We start from the raw sequence: 15,505 nt of genomic DNA, 5'->3' as shown, positions 1-15,505 counted from the left end.
ACCTGTGCCTGTCTACCGCACTTATGAGACTGCACCGTGGAGTTGGGATTTGTCCAGAAATCCCACGCTGGGAGGAGTCTGAAGCCTGGTGTCACACACTGTGGAGCTTGTCCCTTGAAAGAGGTGTCACGTTCTGACAAATTGTCTGATTATCACTTTGCGGGAGAGATTAGAGTCTAGACAATGACGGATCAGAGATGGGCGGGGCCTGGTCTTGCTTGGACGGCTTGGCTGTGCCCGCCTTCAACTCTTTATTTAAACACACACAGCTGCCAGGACCACAAAATGGACTTGCTGGGGGTCACTGGATGTTTTTAATTCCTCATGGAGCCACATTGACCCCTTTTCTGTTTTTGCGTTTAAACTGGCCTGTTGAGAATGAGCGACCAAACCTGGCTCTGTTTAGGGCTTCCGGGGCACAAACTCTGCCCCTAACAACTCTAGTAACAATCTTGGCAAGCCAGTCCAGAAGAACACCTTTTTAGCATCAGCCACTCACAAGTTGACCTCGAATGGAGAGGACAGACTCCCAGCGGCTGTGACGGTCACCTTACTCCAGAGAGTTTCCTTTCTGCCCACTTAGGCTGGCAGAGGCTGCTTTTCACCTCTGCCTGGCGAGGCTGAGAAATGAGCATTTGGTCTCGGTACTGGATTCCTGTGAAGTCTGACCCCGGTGAGTTTCTCTCCCTAATTGCTGACTGACAGCTGAGCTGCTCCCTGATTGACTGGAGCACCACAGGCTTTCCCTTCCTGTCAGGATGAGCTGTTTGGGTTCTATCTGAATCATATTTTAGTGACGTCCATTTGGTGACTGGCTTTGTCTTTGCTGGAGTTCTTAGACACTCCAGTTGTTTAGTAGTTGGGCTCGTAGGCCTTTTGTATGACAAGGCCTGAAACTATGTCAGTGTCTGCTGTATGACAGAGAGGTCAGATTTGGGGTTCTGTTGAGTCATGCGAAACAGAAATAGGTTGCCGAGAATATATCTACTGTGATCTGTGTAACCATGGGAAAGAATAAGTTTTTAACATTATGGTGCCCTGTAGTGCGAATTCTAATTGGTCTTAATCATAAAAACCTAGAATCAGATATTAGGGGGTAAAAGCTGAAAGATCAGAGAGGCAGAGCAGCCAGTCACAAGGTCTTACTGCTACAAAATCCTCTGACTGAATAGCACAGGATCCTGTCTCTATGAATCCTCTGATTGAACGCAAGGAGCTCCTGTCTCCTGCCTTATAGTCCTCTCTCTGCCCAGCTGTATCCCTTCCTGTCTCCACTTCCCTAGTGCTGGGATTAAAGGTGTGAGCCAACACCGCTTGGCTCTGTTTCTCCCTTAGACTGATTCAATCTTGCGTAGCCCAGGGTGGCCTTGAACTCAGAGATCTGCCTGCCTCTGTCTTCCAAGTGCTAGGATTAAAGAAGCGTGCTACCACTGACTGGCTCTACGGCTAACTAGGGTGGCTAGCTCTGCTCTCTGATCTTTAGGCAAGTTTTCCGTGTTAGATCACAGACAAAATATCACACTGTGCCCCTGGGAGAACTCTAGTTGTCTAGGCCTCTGTAGATTTACATGGTTCCTAAGAGAGTAGGGGACAAACTCACCTGTACCTGGCGCTCCTAATAAGTGAATGTCAACCTTTTGGCCATGTCTTCTCTGTTGTTCTGACAAAATACCCTGACAGAGCAATATGAGGTAGAAAGCTTGGCTTAGCTCACCTTTCAGGAATAGAGTTCATTGAGACAAGGAGGTCAAGGCAGCAGAAGCCTAAGAAGCTGCTTACCCCGAATCCACAGTCAGGAACCAACGCAGATTGCACGGTGCTTCTCAGCCCCTTCCCCACTTAGGCAGTCCAGGATCCCAGCCAGGGAATGGAGCTGCCCACTGTGGGCAAGACTTCTCAACGCACATAACCAAGGTAATTCCCCACAGGCTTGCCCAGAGTCACACCTCCCGGGTCGGTCCAAATTCTATCAATTTTAAAATTAACACAGCCCATCAGAGTCCAGTTTATTTCTACATTTTTTACCTTATTAATGCTAACATTATTATTCTTGGCATGTCTTCTTTTAAAAATTTTTGTGAGTGTTTGGGGTGATATTTGGACCACATTAATATATAAAAGTTGTTGCTTCTGTTTGAGTTTTTTTTTTCCTTACTTCCTTTAAAAAAAATTAGTTAGCTAAAAGGCAAAAAACCTGAAGGATTTGAATTTGAGACTAATAAAAGAACAAAGCAAAACTGGTTTTATGGGACTTTAGGCTGGCCTATATAAAGTGTTCACTAACAGACCTGTTAATTCTGAAACTCTTTCATGGTAAATAGAGAGTCTCAGACTTTCTAATGTTGATTCTCAAAACTGAGACTGAAAAACAAAACGAAATTCCTTACAGGATTTACAAGAGAAATACCTTGAAAGGAGATTAAATTGTTAAAACATTCTTTTGTTGAATACTCAGAAAATTTCTAAAAGGATTCTTGATAGGCAAGCTTAAAATGTAAGTTTAAAAGATTGGATTTAGGATTGCCTTGCGTATAAAGGTACATTTTCAGGATTTCTGGGCCTTTGTCCATAAATGTATGAAATATACATATGTTTTGTCAGTGTTGAAATGGGCTAATTTTGTGTTTGGAATAATTCCTAATAGGTAACACACTTTGTTGTAAATAATGTTATGAGGTTGAATATTTTACATCTCGGATAAAGCCAGCACTGTCCACAAAGAGGCAGCACTAGGTGTAGGCTCTAAGCTGAGATCATCGGATTGGCGGATTCCTTATTTGTGCTTGCACAGAGAATGCCCTTAGATGTGTAATGTGAATGTAACTCTGAATGCGACCTGAAGAAAACGCGATTCAAAACTGTGTTCATCTTCAACTTCTCAGATGATGCTAATAAATGCTTGGTGATTCTGTACCTAGCAAATACTTGCTCTGAGACACACACATCTGCCGTTGGCTACAGCGGCCTGGCAGACTTTCCGCCCTGAAAACCCATTGGGAAGCTTCCTTTGTCTTTCCTGCTTTTCATAAAAAAAAAAAAAAAAAAAAATCCCACCCCCACCCCTTCCCACCCTCCCCGCCCTTCCATTGTTCACACAGACAGTCGCGTTTCCCTAGTGTGTCCAGACTTGCCTCTGTCTGTTGGGAAACTTGTCTTACTCCAGTCTGTGCTGAAGGTTCTGCGTGATTGAAAAAGCAATGCTGTGTCCTCCCCTCCTGCCACCTCCTTGTCAAGATGTTAGTGAGCTGTATGTCAAGTCCTACTAGGACGGAGCTAATATTTTCAAGAAAATAATATTTAAAGAAAATCTAAAAATAGGTTAACTATACCATGACTTTATTTTGATTTAAAAATATGCATTTGACTTAAAATTATCATCGTCCTTTTAAAGGAAGACCTGGGTTGAATCTACATACAGTTTATAATGTCCTCTTTCCTTTTCGCCCAGTCTCTCTTAAGGAAATGTCCAAACGTCTTCCGCTGTCCAAGAAATGAAGGGTACTGTCCGCTCGTTGTGCTTGGAGATGGGATTCATCTCAGTAGAAGTCTTAGTCAAAGAAAAGCAGGGTGTTTTCTTATCAACCCCAAGGTCCGTAACTGATTTCTCTGTGGTTTATTCTTCTGCTCTCACTCCTTCCTTAGCGCTCAGTGATGCTCTCGATGGGTGACTGGCCGAGTGGTTTGAAAACGCAGCTGTGTGTTGAAATAAGAGTGGCGGGGCTGCGTCTCCAGCACCCCAGCCGCCTGCTAGCTCATGCCCGAAATAACAACACACAAATTGTATTCTTTTAAACACTGCTTGCCCATTATATCTAGCCTCTTCTCGGCTAACTCTTGCACCTGGACTAGCCCATTTCTAATAATGTGTGTAAGCACCCCAAGGTGCGCTTACGGGGAAGATCCTAGCCTACGTCCATCCTGGGTCGGAGCTGCCTGGGAGAGCGGAGCCTGGCGTGTCTGCTCCAGAGAGCAGAGCTGTCAAGTCTCTCTGGGAACAGAGCAGAGTCTGAGCTCACTTCCTCTTCCTCCCAGCATCCTATTCTGTTTACTCCTCCCACCTATGTTTTAACCTATCAGGGCCAAGGAGTTTCTTTATTGCTTAACCAATGAAATCAACAGATTGACATATGACACGTCCACATCAGCTGTGCTTAGCCTCTCGAGTTCTCTTCTGGACGTGCGTGTGACCGGAAGCTTCGGTCACCACGGCAAAGTAAATGATTCACCGATTCATAAATTTCCCTTCCGATTCTCCCTCAGCTAAGAGCTTCACGAGGATACTGTTATCAAAGAAAACATAATTGTTTCTTTCCCTTTTGGTCCTTTAAAGGGTGCTTCATGCAATATACGTGGGTTAAAATTGAATGTTAGGTGTGGTGGTGCACGCCTTTAATATCAGCACTCAGGAGGCAGAGGCAGGCAGACCTCAGAGAGTTTGAGTCCAGCCTGGTCTACAGAGTGAGCTCCAGGACAGCCAGGACTGGATGATGGAGAGACGGCTTGTGGGTAAAAGGACTTGTCACGTGAGGCTCAGAGTTTGATACGGGGACCCACACAGGGGAAGAAGAGAACCGACCGCCGTGGCCATAGGCACACCATGGCACCTACCTCTGACACATACAATAAACAAAGGTAATATAAAATATTTTTATATTTATGCTTTCCACAGTTCTGTTAGGCTTTGGATTATTTGAGGAACTGTCTTACACAGTCTGATAACTTCTCAGTGCACATTGCCGGAGAGGCGGGAGCTGAGACGCTGACACCCGGCTGGGCCACACCTTGCCCAGGACGGCTGTGATGTGTACCTCTGGCTTTCATTTAAACCTAATTCTGGAGGTCAGTATCGCAAGGATGGACCCAAAAGTGAGGTAGGACGGTAGGACACTGGGCCCCTTTATTTCTCTTCCCAGTGTGACCACACTGAATAGATCTCCTTCTCCTCCTCAGTATTAATCTATTTCGTTAATTGACCTCTTGATCAACCCTAGCCCCAGGAACAGGTCTATGAGTAGAAAGAGATTTTACCTCATTATTAACCCAGGAAATCCAATTAAAACTACACTAATATAATATTTGACACTCAGCAAGAGGGCTGTGTTCGGGAGAGACAGACACCTGTGGGTGAGCAGAGGTAGTTGGCCCCACTCTCGCGGTATAGCCAGACTCCTGGGAGCAATTGAGTGTATGTACTGAGAACCACCCGTCTTGTCTCTGGACAGGAACTCGGGGACACTTGCAGAGTTGTGCCAGAAGGCTCTATGTCCAAAGCCACAATGTCATGGATGGGGGCACAAACAAGAGTGGAAAGGAGAAAGAAGGTACAGTGTGACCACACAGATCCTGGACTGGGAAAACGTGTGCTCTGTGCACAGCAGGGTCAAGCGAGCTGTCCGGGATGATGTCCGAAGGTCCTGCAAAGGTATTAGGTCACCTGCCTAAGAGGCCCAAGCTTTCTCGACTGCTGGTGTCTGCACAGTTCTAGGAACCAGCCTCAAAGACACAGAGGAACCAATGTCCCACAGAGAAAATGAGTGGCAGAATCCTCTGTCTGGCCTGCTTCAGAGACTGCAGTATCGCCTGCTATTCTGGGACCGTGTCCTTGCCAGGCATCTGCCAGGCCTGGAGCCTGGTGGCTCCTCTTTCAGACGTCCTGCGTCCCCACCACCTCCTTGGCAACCCTGCTGCTCCTCAGTGTGGAAACCCATCTGTGCCACTCAGCAGAGCCGTCCCCTCCCTCTGGGGCTTCACACATCCACACCCAGACTCCTCCTTTCCCCAGGTGAGCCCCACAGCTTCTCCCTCACAGGGCTCTTCCCCAGGCTTGAGGCTGTTCTTACTCATTCTTCCAGACACTGAGGGACATGCCAGCTTCCTCTGTCTCCATGGTTGATGATGCCCTGTGGGGCCTGGGCCTTCACAGACTCATCTCTGCCCTCCATGAGCCCTCGAAGCCCTGGGGCTCTTGCTGACTACAGGACTATCGGGGTGCTAGGCCAGGGGAAGATGCCAAGGGCAGAGCACCCCTGCCTCAGCTTGCTGACTCCCTGTTTGAACTGGTGAGAGCTCTGACCTCTCATTTGCTGCTTGTTTCTCATGTGTCAATATTACCTCTCATTGAGTGCTCCGTTTCTGTTTCATTATTCATAAAAATGAATGTGAAGAGTAATACAATATTCCACCTAAACTTTCCAGTAAAGGCAGCTCACACCTGGAACCCCCAAAGGGTGCTGACGGGTCTGTGTCAAGGCCTCTGAGAAAGGGCACCACCCACCTATCCTCATTGAGGTCATTTCTGGGGTACCCCCCATACCAAGGACTCTCAGGATCCTGCCAACAGCCTCACGTCCATCTCAGAGTTAATGGTTTCTCTCAGGTCAGGCAAAGCCAGCCCTACCTCCTAGAAGAATCTGCCTGGGAAGATTCTACTGCCCAAACAGGTTCCGGGGATACCCTCTTCCATGTGTGTCCTAGTCCAGTTCCTGCCTGCTGCCCCTGCCAGGTGACATACCAAGAGAGTTGTCCCTGTGTCTGCATAGCCGAAGTCACTGTTAATACTCCTGCCTCCTTCAGGATGCTCAACCTTGGGGCATTTCTAGGGCACCATGGACCAAGAAGCCTCAGGCCAAGCATTAAATCCAGGGCGATAAAAGCCCCACTCGTGGGCCTTCCCAGGCCATCTTTATCTGCAGTGAACTTGTGTCTGGAGACATCAGCAGGCAGACATTAGAAAAGAAGCAGCTTGCCTGAGGCATTGATACCCAGGGAGCTTCATCTGTGGGACTCTGGTGACATCCCACGGAAGGGCCAATATCCACGGACAAAGGGTCTTTCTATGCCTCCTGAAGCAGCTTGCCTGAGGCATTGGTACCCAGGGAGCTTCATCTGTGGGACTCTGGTGACATCCCACGGAAGAGCCAATAGCCACTGACAAAGGGTCTTCCCATGCCTCCTGAGGTCTCTGTTAGTCACGTCTGTGAGACCTGATTGGTTCCTCTTCATGCCTAGGTCTTCTGTGGCCACATAAGTAAAACTGTGTTGGGGCTTGGAGGCAGGTTTGGAAGGCCCCGGACCCTTCATTTGCTTTTGGGTCTCTCTTAGTTATTCCCTGAGAAAAATCAACCCCCACAGCAGAGGCACAGGGAGGTGAGGCAACCAGAGCTGAGTCCATAGTTGCTGTTCTAAAGGAGGCCACGAGAAGAGACCAAGAAAAAGGATCCTTTTTCATGTGCCATTAAAGGACAAACTGAATGCAATCATGGAGACATTGGAGGAAAATAATTGCATTTATGCACTTATATTTTTGAACAACAGATCTTTAATTGCCTATAAAAGAAGAAGAAATAAGGAACCGGCCTCTGGTTAAGAAGTATCTCTCTGGAAGCTGGGCAGGAGTCCTATTTGCTTCAGGACTTTAAAGATATGGTGTGGCTCAATTTACCCAGAACGCCCAGGAAATATCTTTGAAACCTACAGCAATGCAAGACCCTTTGTCCTTGAGTTTCCCAGGATGAGAAGCTGGTGACAGAATGTTCTCATGGCTTCCTGCCTCGGTCTAAGCTCAGATAATCCACAAAGGCATTGACGCAGTCTCTGGGCTGTGTCACGGGGAGGGTTAAATAATCCCACTGCTGTTTGTCATTTGGCTTGAGCACCTGACTGAGGTATCTGTTCTGGAATGTTCCTAGACACTGGCAAATGCCGAAGGAATAAAGGCCAAGTCAGAAACAGAAAACAAACCGCAAAGGCTTGGTGCCCAGAGAAGAAGGAAACAGTCTACTGCAACATGAAGGCATGAGACCACCTCACCAGTGACCAAACTATGAGAGAGCAAAGGGCCTGGAGAAATCCTCCACAGGCAGGGGGAATGCTGGAGTAAGGGGAGGGAGGGTCACAGCGTGACCTGTGCCACACCCTGGGCATTAGGACTCTGGGCTGCAGGCGGGTGTCTTGAAGGATGAGCAGAGGCATTGGAAGCCCAAGCAGAGATGCCTAGCCAGACTACGTGTGGCACAAGCATTAGGACACCTCAGAGCAATATCCAGGGAGGTCCCACTCCACCCTGGAGACCACTGTTAAGAAACCATATGCCCAGAGGCACCCAGAGCTCAGAAACCTTGTTTGCTCCACGGGAATCTAAGGTATCAGGGTTCCTCCAGCCTGCTCATTTCTGCATGTGAATGGAACTTCCTGGTGAATCCCGGACCCTCCACTGAGAGGAGCATTCTAAACAACCTCTGCTCTGTTTTATGTTGTATGACCCCCACTGGTTCCACATTGGCCTGACCTTGGTCTGAGTCACTTCCTGAAATCAGATCTCCCGCTGTGCAAAAAGACAAACAGGTACCCAAAAGTCACCGCAAGACATAAGCAGAACACAGGGTTTAGCAGCCAGTAGGTACTTAGAGAGGAAGCAATAGTAAGGGGGCCACACGATGTTTAATTTTCTTTAGCCCCTTGCTTCTCAGGATTATGTAATTAAATTTTAATATTTACATTTAGTTGAGCTCATGAAGTTAATTTTTCAGTGGTTTATGAGCTGACGAGTACTTTGTCATCCCTACACAAGCTCTCCATGTTGGAAATGCCTCTGTAAGGCTGGCTTGTAGGTAGTCTGTAGGGTGTTTTATTGATTAGTGATTGATGTGGGAGAGCCCAGTTCCCTGAGTGTGGTGTACTCTCCACAGATGCTCCTGGGTGGTATAAGAAAGCAGGCTGATCAGGCCATGAGGAGCAAGCCAGTAAGCAGCCCTCCTCCATGGACTCTGTATCAACTCCTGCCTCCAGGGCCCCACCAGGATGAATTATTTTAAACCCCTTTCCTTACCAACTTGCCTTTTTTTCTTTTTTTTTCTTTTGGTCATGGTCTCTTATCACATTATTAGAAAGCTCTCTAGGACCATATGGTTGCTTTTAGTAATAATATCCTTGGTGAGACTGTGGCAGCGGCCGATCTAAGACTATCTAGGAAAGGTGTTTGATGAGAGTAATGTCGGCAGAGTCGTGTCCATGCCTGTACTGAGACCAGCGTGTGCCCTGTGGCTAGCAGACAGGACACAGCAGGGGCCGGGATGGTCAGGTGAGAGAACTGAGGACCTAGCAGAGACTGAGCCCTCCACCTCGGGACTGAAGAGAGGTGCAGCAGGCAGGAATCAACGGCATTGGGTTGGAACTGTAGCTGAGCCTCACAGGAAATGCTCGTGGTCTCCCGGGGGGGATGTGTCTTCTAGGTTATTCCAAATCCCATCAAGTTGACCATCAAAATCAACCACCATGGTAGGAGTATGTGGGATGTTTTATTCGTGCCGTTAAGGGGACATCTCCAGTCTGGATGATCCAGGCTTCAGCCTGGCCCTGGCTTTTGGTTTTGTTCATTTCAATCAGCCTCTTCAGATAACTTGAATCCCACACAAAGAAACTGTGACTGACCTGACTTCTGTAACTACCTCTCGGTCACTTTGGGATACTCATGCTTACATCATACATTGCATTCAGTGTTCCCGGTTTCTTCTGTGCCCTACAGCATCGCTCAGAGATCCTGAACACCAATAGTAAATACCCCAGTTAAGTTTCCAATAATGAGCCAAACAGGAAAATACCAGGAAGCGTGCAAGCCCGCAGCATGCGCCAACCCTGCACACTCTGAGAACCGTGCAAGGCAGGGCTGAGGAGGCTTTGAAGAGAGGACAGGCTAACACCGCTGTGCCCTAACCGTGGCTCAGCAGAGAGGGACAGCCGTCAATATAACGCCAGGCAATAGGTAACCGGCTCAAGACACTATTACAGACACAGGGTGGGGGTGATGCTGACTGTGCCGATATGCGTGCTGGCATGGGAAATGGGGGGAAGCATTTCTAAGATAAAAAGAATTAAAGTTTCACTAAAAATTGTACGCACTTTAGCAACATTAGCACCTCTGGAAGGATACAGCATACTCACGCTGTGTGTGACTGGCAGTTCCGGGGACCAGCTTCTCCAGCTGTGCTCCCATATAGCTCTCATCACCTGTTGCTATAGTAACCAGGGGAGATGCACTCACTCCTGTGGGGTAAGAGATGTCTCTGTGGCAGCTCATCCAGGGCAGGGAGGACACGGCTGCCTCATGACCCTGACCCCAGCCTCTGTGGCAGGAACCTAACTGTGACCTTCCTCGGGGCCACTCAGACTGAAGGGAGAAACAAGGGTGAGTGCCCACTTCACAGGAGCTACACAGGGGAACAGCACACAACCTGTTCAACTGAAGCCTCACACGCCACCTGCTCTTCACAGTGAATCCCGATGGCCCGTGTTTACCATGACCTGTGACAGGAAGTGCTTTGGGTCTGGTGCTAGCCACACCGTACAGATGATCATGGCAGTAGGGTGACCTTTTATGAAAAACCACGTTTAGAGATAGTAACACACACATACACACCCATAGGGGTGAAAGGCAGTTTTGTCTGTAATTCAATTATATTCTTATATAAAAGCACATATTTATAATGGTGTCCTAAAACATTGATGTAAAAAATGATTAATTATTACTTAGCTGTCGGATACCATATTCTGCTTCTCAGTACAGAAAAATTCCTGCACATGAATATGTTTGCATACACAGCACATGCATACAGATGCATACACCACATACCACAGGAACACACATTGCATGTATTTGCACACAGACATTATGTGCACAGCACACACATTCACAAGCACACATGTATATCACACATGCTTCATATCATACGTGCATACACATACACATGTACATACCACACGAATACATAAATACCATCACATGCATACAGTCACTTCCAACCATAGATTAGTATGACATGCATACACACCTTATGCATTATATGTACAAACATGCATGTACTGGCACACACACACTAGTCCTCTGTGATACCACATGTGCACACACATGTGTATACATGTACCTATACACGAGACACATCACAAGCGTGCTTACATGGTGCATTTCCCCATTGTTGGTGCTACCCTGCTCCCATGGAAGGGTGGTCCCAGCCCTGAGCCCAGCAAGGCCAGCACCTTCCCAGGGTTCTGGTAATCAAGTTTGTCTCCTTAGCATTGTCATCAAGAGAGGAGTCAGGACTGAAACGCCACCGAATCGTACTACTGGATGCTGAATACACACAGAAAGAAACACAACCCAGTTCTGTCTGCGTGTCTGTAATAATGATCTCGCTCTTTGACGGGGCTATAATGTGGCAGAAGCGCACGATAAGGCTTTGCGTCTGTAATAAATTAGAAGCGGACGCTGATCTGGCTCTTCCAGGGTCCTTAATGTTGTAGAAGCGTAACGTGACTTTGTAAATCAAGTCGAAACCCCGGAGTCTGAGGTGTGGCAGCATTTATGAGGGTCACAGCAGCCGCAGGAAAGCTCGCTGGGAATCTCAGCCACGATACCAAGTGTCTTACTTGTCCTCAGGAACCTCAGGTGAGAACGGTATTCACACCTCAGTGACCCCTTACATGGGGACAGCTTCTCTGTGGTTCACTCTCAAAGAGGTCCAGTCTCGACACTGCCCTCCAGGGACAGGAGGATGGCAGCTGGTAGCAAGTCACTCAGTAGCAGTTTGTGCTAGAACACCAAGATGTACAACTTCTTGTAGCCCCTGGGAACCACAAAGGACCATTGGAGAGCTGGTCACAAGTAACAGGGTATGGTGTACCCATGGCTGCAGAACCTGGTAACCAATTAGTGTGTCCACCTGGCCTCTCCCTCGCGTCCATGGGCTTTCGTGGGCAGATGGTGCTGTGGGCTCCAGACCCTTCTGACGGGCATGGGTGCTGACCTCTTCTTCAGCATGGCTGCATAGGTTCTCCACCTTGGACAGGAGTCCATCTTGAAGATGGAGCACTTGCTGCCCTTCTAATCAGGTAGCTGAGATGGCCTGTGTGTAGTGGCATGAGCTGTCTCTGATAAAGTCATTCCTTGTCCCACAGGGGGTGCCCCTACTGCTGTGGGCCGTACAACTCCCCAGGCTGGGGGTGGGGTGGCTCCCCTCAGAGGTGACGCGTCACGAGATCATTTCACCGGATAAGGAGACTTGTGCTGATGGATGTGACATTTCAGCAGATGTCACTCTCCTTGCATAACTCCCCTTGCCTTCAGCAATACCGCAATCACTGATTTAATATGGTTGAGTTACACCATGTGTACAAGGGTGAGCTTTACAGTGTTGCTGTGGGAAGAAGAGAGGAGACAACCGGCAATCTGTCAGCTGAATGAGGGAAGCGCGTCCGGACGCTGGAATACTTACTTCAAGGGAAAGTTAGTCAGCACTAAAACCGCATGGGACACACACTATGGGCATGGAGCCGTACAGACGTACATTAGGAATACAGAAAAGACACACAAAGGATAAGCTGATGGGTGGATAGGAGATCCTGTCAGAGACTTCGGGAAGCACACAGAAGAAAAGCCACAGCTCATGGAGACCAGAGAGAGCACATCAGACTACTGTAGGTCTTCCATATTATTTTGGTAATAAAAACACTTATACAACACGTTATGCAATGCAAGAAGTTATTTAAGAAGGCCAAGATACATTTTTAAAGTCTGTTCAAGCCACACACACAAAAAAAAGTCACCATGCGTCTATTTAGTAAACATCACTGAGAGTCAGCCGCAGAGTCTAAGCATCTAAAATATCTCATCAAAGGAAACGCAGCTCTCCAGCCCCAGTCTCCTGAGCCAGTGTGTGGGACAAGCAGGGAGCTATAATGGAACCAAAAAGCAAGCTGTACCATGCTCTGGACTGTGTTTCAAGAAGCAAAGGCGGGGGAGGTGAGACCGATTGTCCATACATTCCTTCAGGAAGAGAACGGAGCAGATGTAAGGGGGCAGCAGGCAAGGAGTTGAGCCCAATGGAGGGATACTGATATATTAGAAAGGAGGGTGGGATGGAAGAAAGTCACGCAGGGCGTTCCCTCCCTTCTTCCCTCCCTCCCTCCTTGGGGGGGTGGGGTGAAAGCCACCCGGAATGGAGAGACCAAGGTCAGCCTTAAAATGGAAGGACTACTGGCTGCAGTGTTGGCAACCGACCACGAGGGGGCGACTGGAAGCAAGGAGGCCCGCAGAGTGGGTCCAAAGAGATCCTGGGGACCGCATAGGCAGACACAGCCTATTTCACGGTAGGCCTATTCAAGTATTGTAGTTAATATTTAGTAACATTTAATTAAGCCTTGTCCTATAAACAGAGCTTCGCAGTGAGAAGCACCTTGCAGAGCTAGTGTCAGTGTGAGGATCCCATTTGCTGTACACTGCACACGCACTCACACACACTTATGCTGCCAAGTTGAGTGTGCAATGAACCCAATCACCATGGTTCTTCTGTGCACGTCCCCGGCCACTTCTTCAGATCAAAGCTCTGGAGAGGCTCCTTTTCAGGTCGTTTGGCTACACCGTCAAAGTGACTTCCAGGGTCCCTGGCCTCCATTATACCTTCTAGGTTTCTTCCTATTCACCGACCGTGGGCATCCTTACTCCTCACTATGTCTGCCCATCTGATTGGAAGGAAAAGCTTTTCTTGCTTTGTAACGGGTACGCTGCGGGGGCGAAGCATCATCACAAGCCTTAGCATACAAGAATAAGCAGGTAAATTCCGCGCGCCAGCCCTAAACACCTAAACAATGAAGTTGGAAAATAATTTACAGTGGTGTAAGAATGAAGCAAATACTCAAAAAGAAATTTAATACGGGCACAAGACTCCCTGGTAACTGTGAGGCGTGGCTGAATAAAGTGATCGCAGAACTGATTGTGGGCCACGAGGCCCATATTTCTGCACCGAGGATACTCAACCTCGGGTCGTATTTCCCACTGATTGACAGATTCTGGACATTCCCCAACAAAACCCATGCTGTCTCCTCTGCAGAAATTGGCAACGTGACCCCTAAATTCCTGTAGAAATGTGGAGGGCACAGAGCAGGGAACACTCAAGCATCCAGACTTCGGAACCCCTGGAAAGGAAGTCACTGACACAGCTGTGGCCCGGAACAAGGTCTAATATGATAGGAAACAAAGATTCGATCTGTGCGTCAGTTGGTTCTCCACAGGGTCCCACACAGCTCCGTGGGGAGAAATTGTTGCCAGCACATGGTTGTGGGCCAGTGGGATACACATCTTCAAAAGGGAGAGAGGGACCCGGGTAGAAAGACCAAGCAGAGCTCAGGCAGAGTGGATGTAGAACGTCAGGGTAGGAGCTAAAACTACAGAAGCTTATTAGGGGAACCTTTAGGAGAATCAGGCAGCGACTTCTCAGTCATAACACAGAAAGCACAGTGACAAGAGAAAAAAATAGATGCAGTGAAATAAAAATAAAGAGTGAAAATGTTAACTGAGTCTGGCGCCAAGAGTCTGAGATCCAGGTATGCTCAAGGGGCTGCCTGGTCTGCATGGTAAGTTAGAAAGGGCAGTGGAGGGAGACCCTGTCTCAGAACTGAACAAAACAAAAACAGGAAAGCAAAACAGAAGCCTGCAGACTGGAAGGGGGCGGGGAGACTGGGAATCATGTATCTAAGGATTTTGCAGATGGTGTTTCGTAAGGAAAGAGTCTCTGATCTTAGTTACTAAAGATGTCACCAATTCAGAGCATGCAGAGTGCCTGGGTGGCCATTTCTTCAGGGAAAAGATGCCTAGCCTCTTCCCGCCACAGAAACTGCTAGCTGCCAGCTGCACTCCACAGCCCTGGGCACTCTGGGTGATACAACTTCGAGCCGCGGGTGCGGCTGGCACCTTCCCACCCCTGCTTCAGAGGCAAAGGTGAACACTCAAGAAAGCAGCCTGGCATGTCTTCAAAACCTTGAGCACAGTAGCCACCTGTGATTCACCGGTTCCTGCCTCAGGTGGACGCTCAAGTGAGAGGAAAGGGTTTCCACCCGGCCTGCGTGCAGAAATGAGGTGCAATTTCTTCCTAAGAAACGCTGGAGAAACATGAGGGCTCTCACCACCCAGCAGAGAATGATTCTGCCAGAAAAAGAAGGTTCTGGGGGTGCAAAATGGGCTCATCCCGAAGTCTAAAAACAGTAAAGACCCGAATAGCAGGATTCCACTCAAGACAGTGTCCACTGGAGGCAGGCGTGGCTGTAGGGGGGGGGAGGTGTCTGAGCATGTGTGCAGAGTAGGTGGGGGCGACTGATCATGTGTGTGCGGCTTCCTTTTGGAATCCAGTGTTCCTGAAGTGACCACCATGGTAAGAGCTGCACAACTCAGGAACTTGCTAGAAGCGTCCTTAAAGGTGCGTGGCATGTGAGTGAGGGAGGACTAGATAAACTGAGAAGCAACCAGAGGTTTCCAGGTACATACAGGTGTGCACTGGGAAACCTGGTAGTGGGTTTTCCATACGAAACAGGAATGTGGTTTGTGCAATGTAATTTTTTTGTCTTTTTTTTTTTTTAATTTAAAAACCTAAACAACACCTTTCTCCGGCCGTGCCTAAGCTCTCCTCTGTTCCTTTGCGGAGGGGCTCTGGCCTTCCCAGAGGAGCACACAGGTCTCAGG

At 48.2% G+C, this 15,505-nt stretch overlaps 1 long non-coding RNA gene across 2 annotated transcripts; it reads left to right on the top strand.

The window, feature by feature from the left end:
* The first annotated feature begins 1,473 nt into the window (after positions 1–1,473).
* Positions 1,474–8,431, top strand: LOC126497844 (uncharacterized). Of its 2 annotated transcripts, XR_007590688.1 has the most exons (4): positions 1,474–1,914; positions 3,449–4,632; positions 4,728–4,839; positions 5,223–8,431. It is a non-coding gene; the product is annotated as an uncharacterized lncRNA (long non-coding RNA). The 2 variants fall into 2 exon arrangements; XR_007590687.1 differs by lacking the exon at positions 1,474–1,914 and having other exon boundaries at positions 3,053–4,632.
* The last annotated feature ends 7,074 nt before the right edge of the window (positions 8,432–15,505 follow it).

This window comes from Alexandromys fortis, unplaced genomic scaffold (genome assembly GCF_014885135.2).
Source record: "Alexandromys fortis isolate MF-2015 unplaced genomic scaffold, M_Fortis_MF-2015_v1.1 scaffold_23, whole genome shotgun sequence".
Lineage (NCBI taxonomy): Eukaryota > Metazoa > Chordata > Mammalia > Rodentia > Cricetidae > Alexandromys > Alexandromys fortis.
Note: the sequence above shows the minus strand (reverse complement) of the source record. Positions and strands in the feature narration are given on the sequence as shown.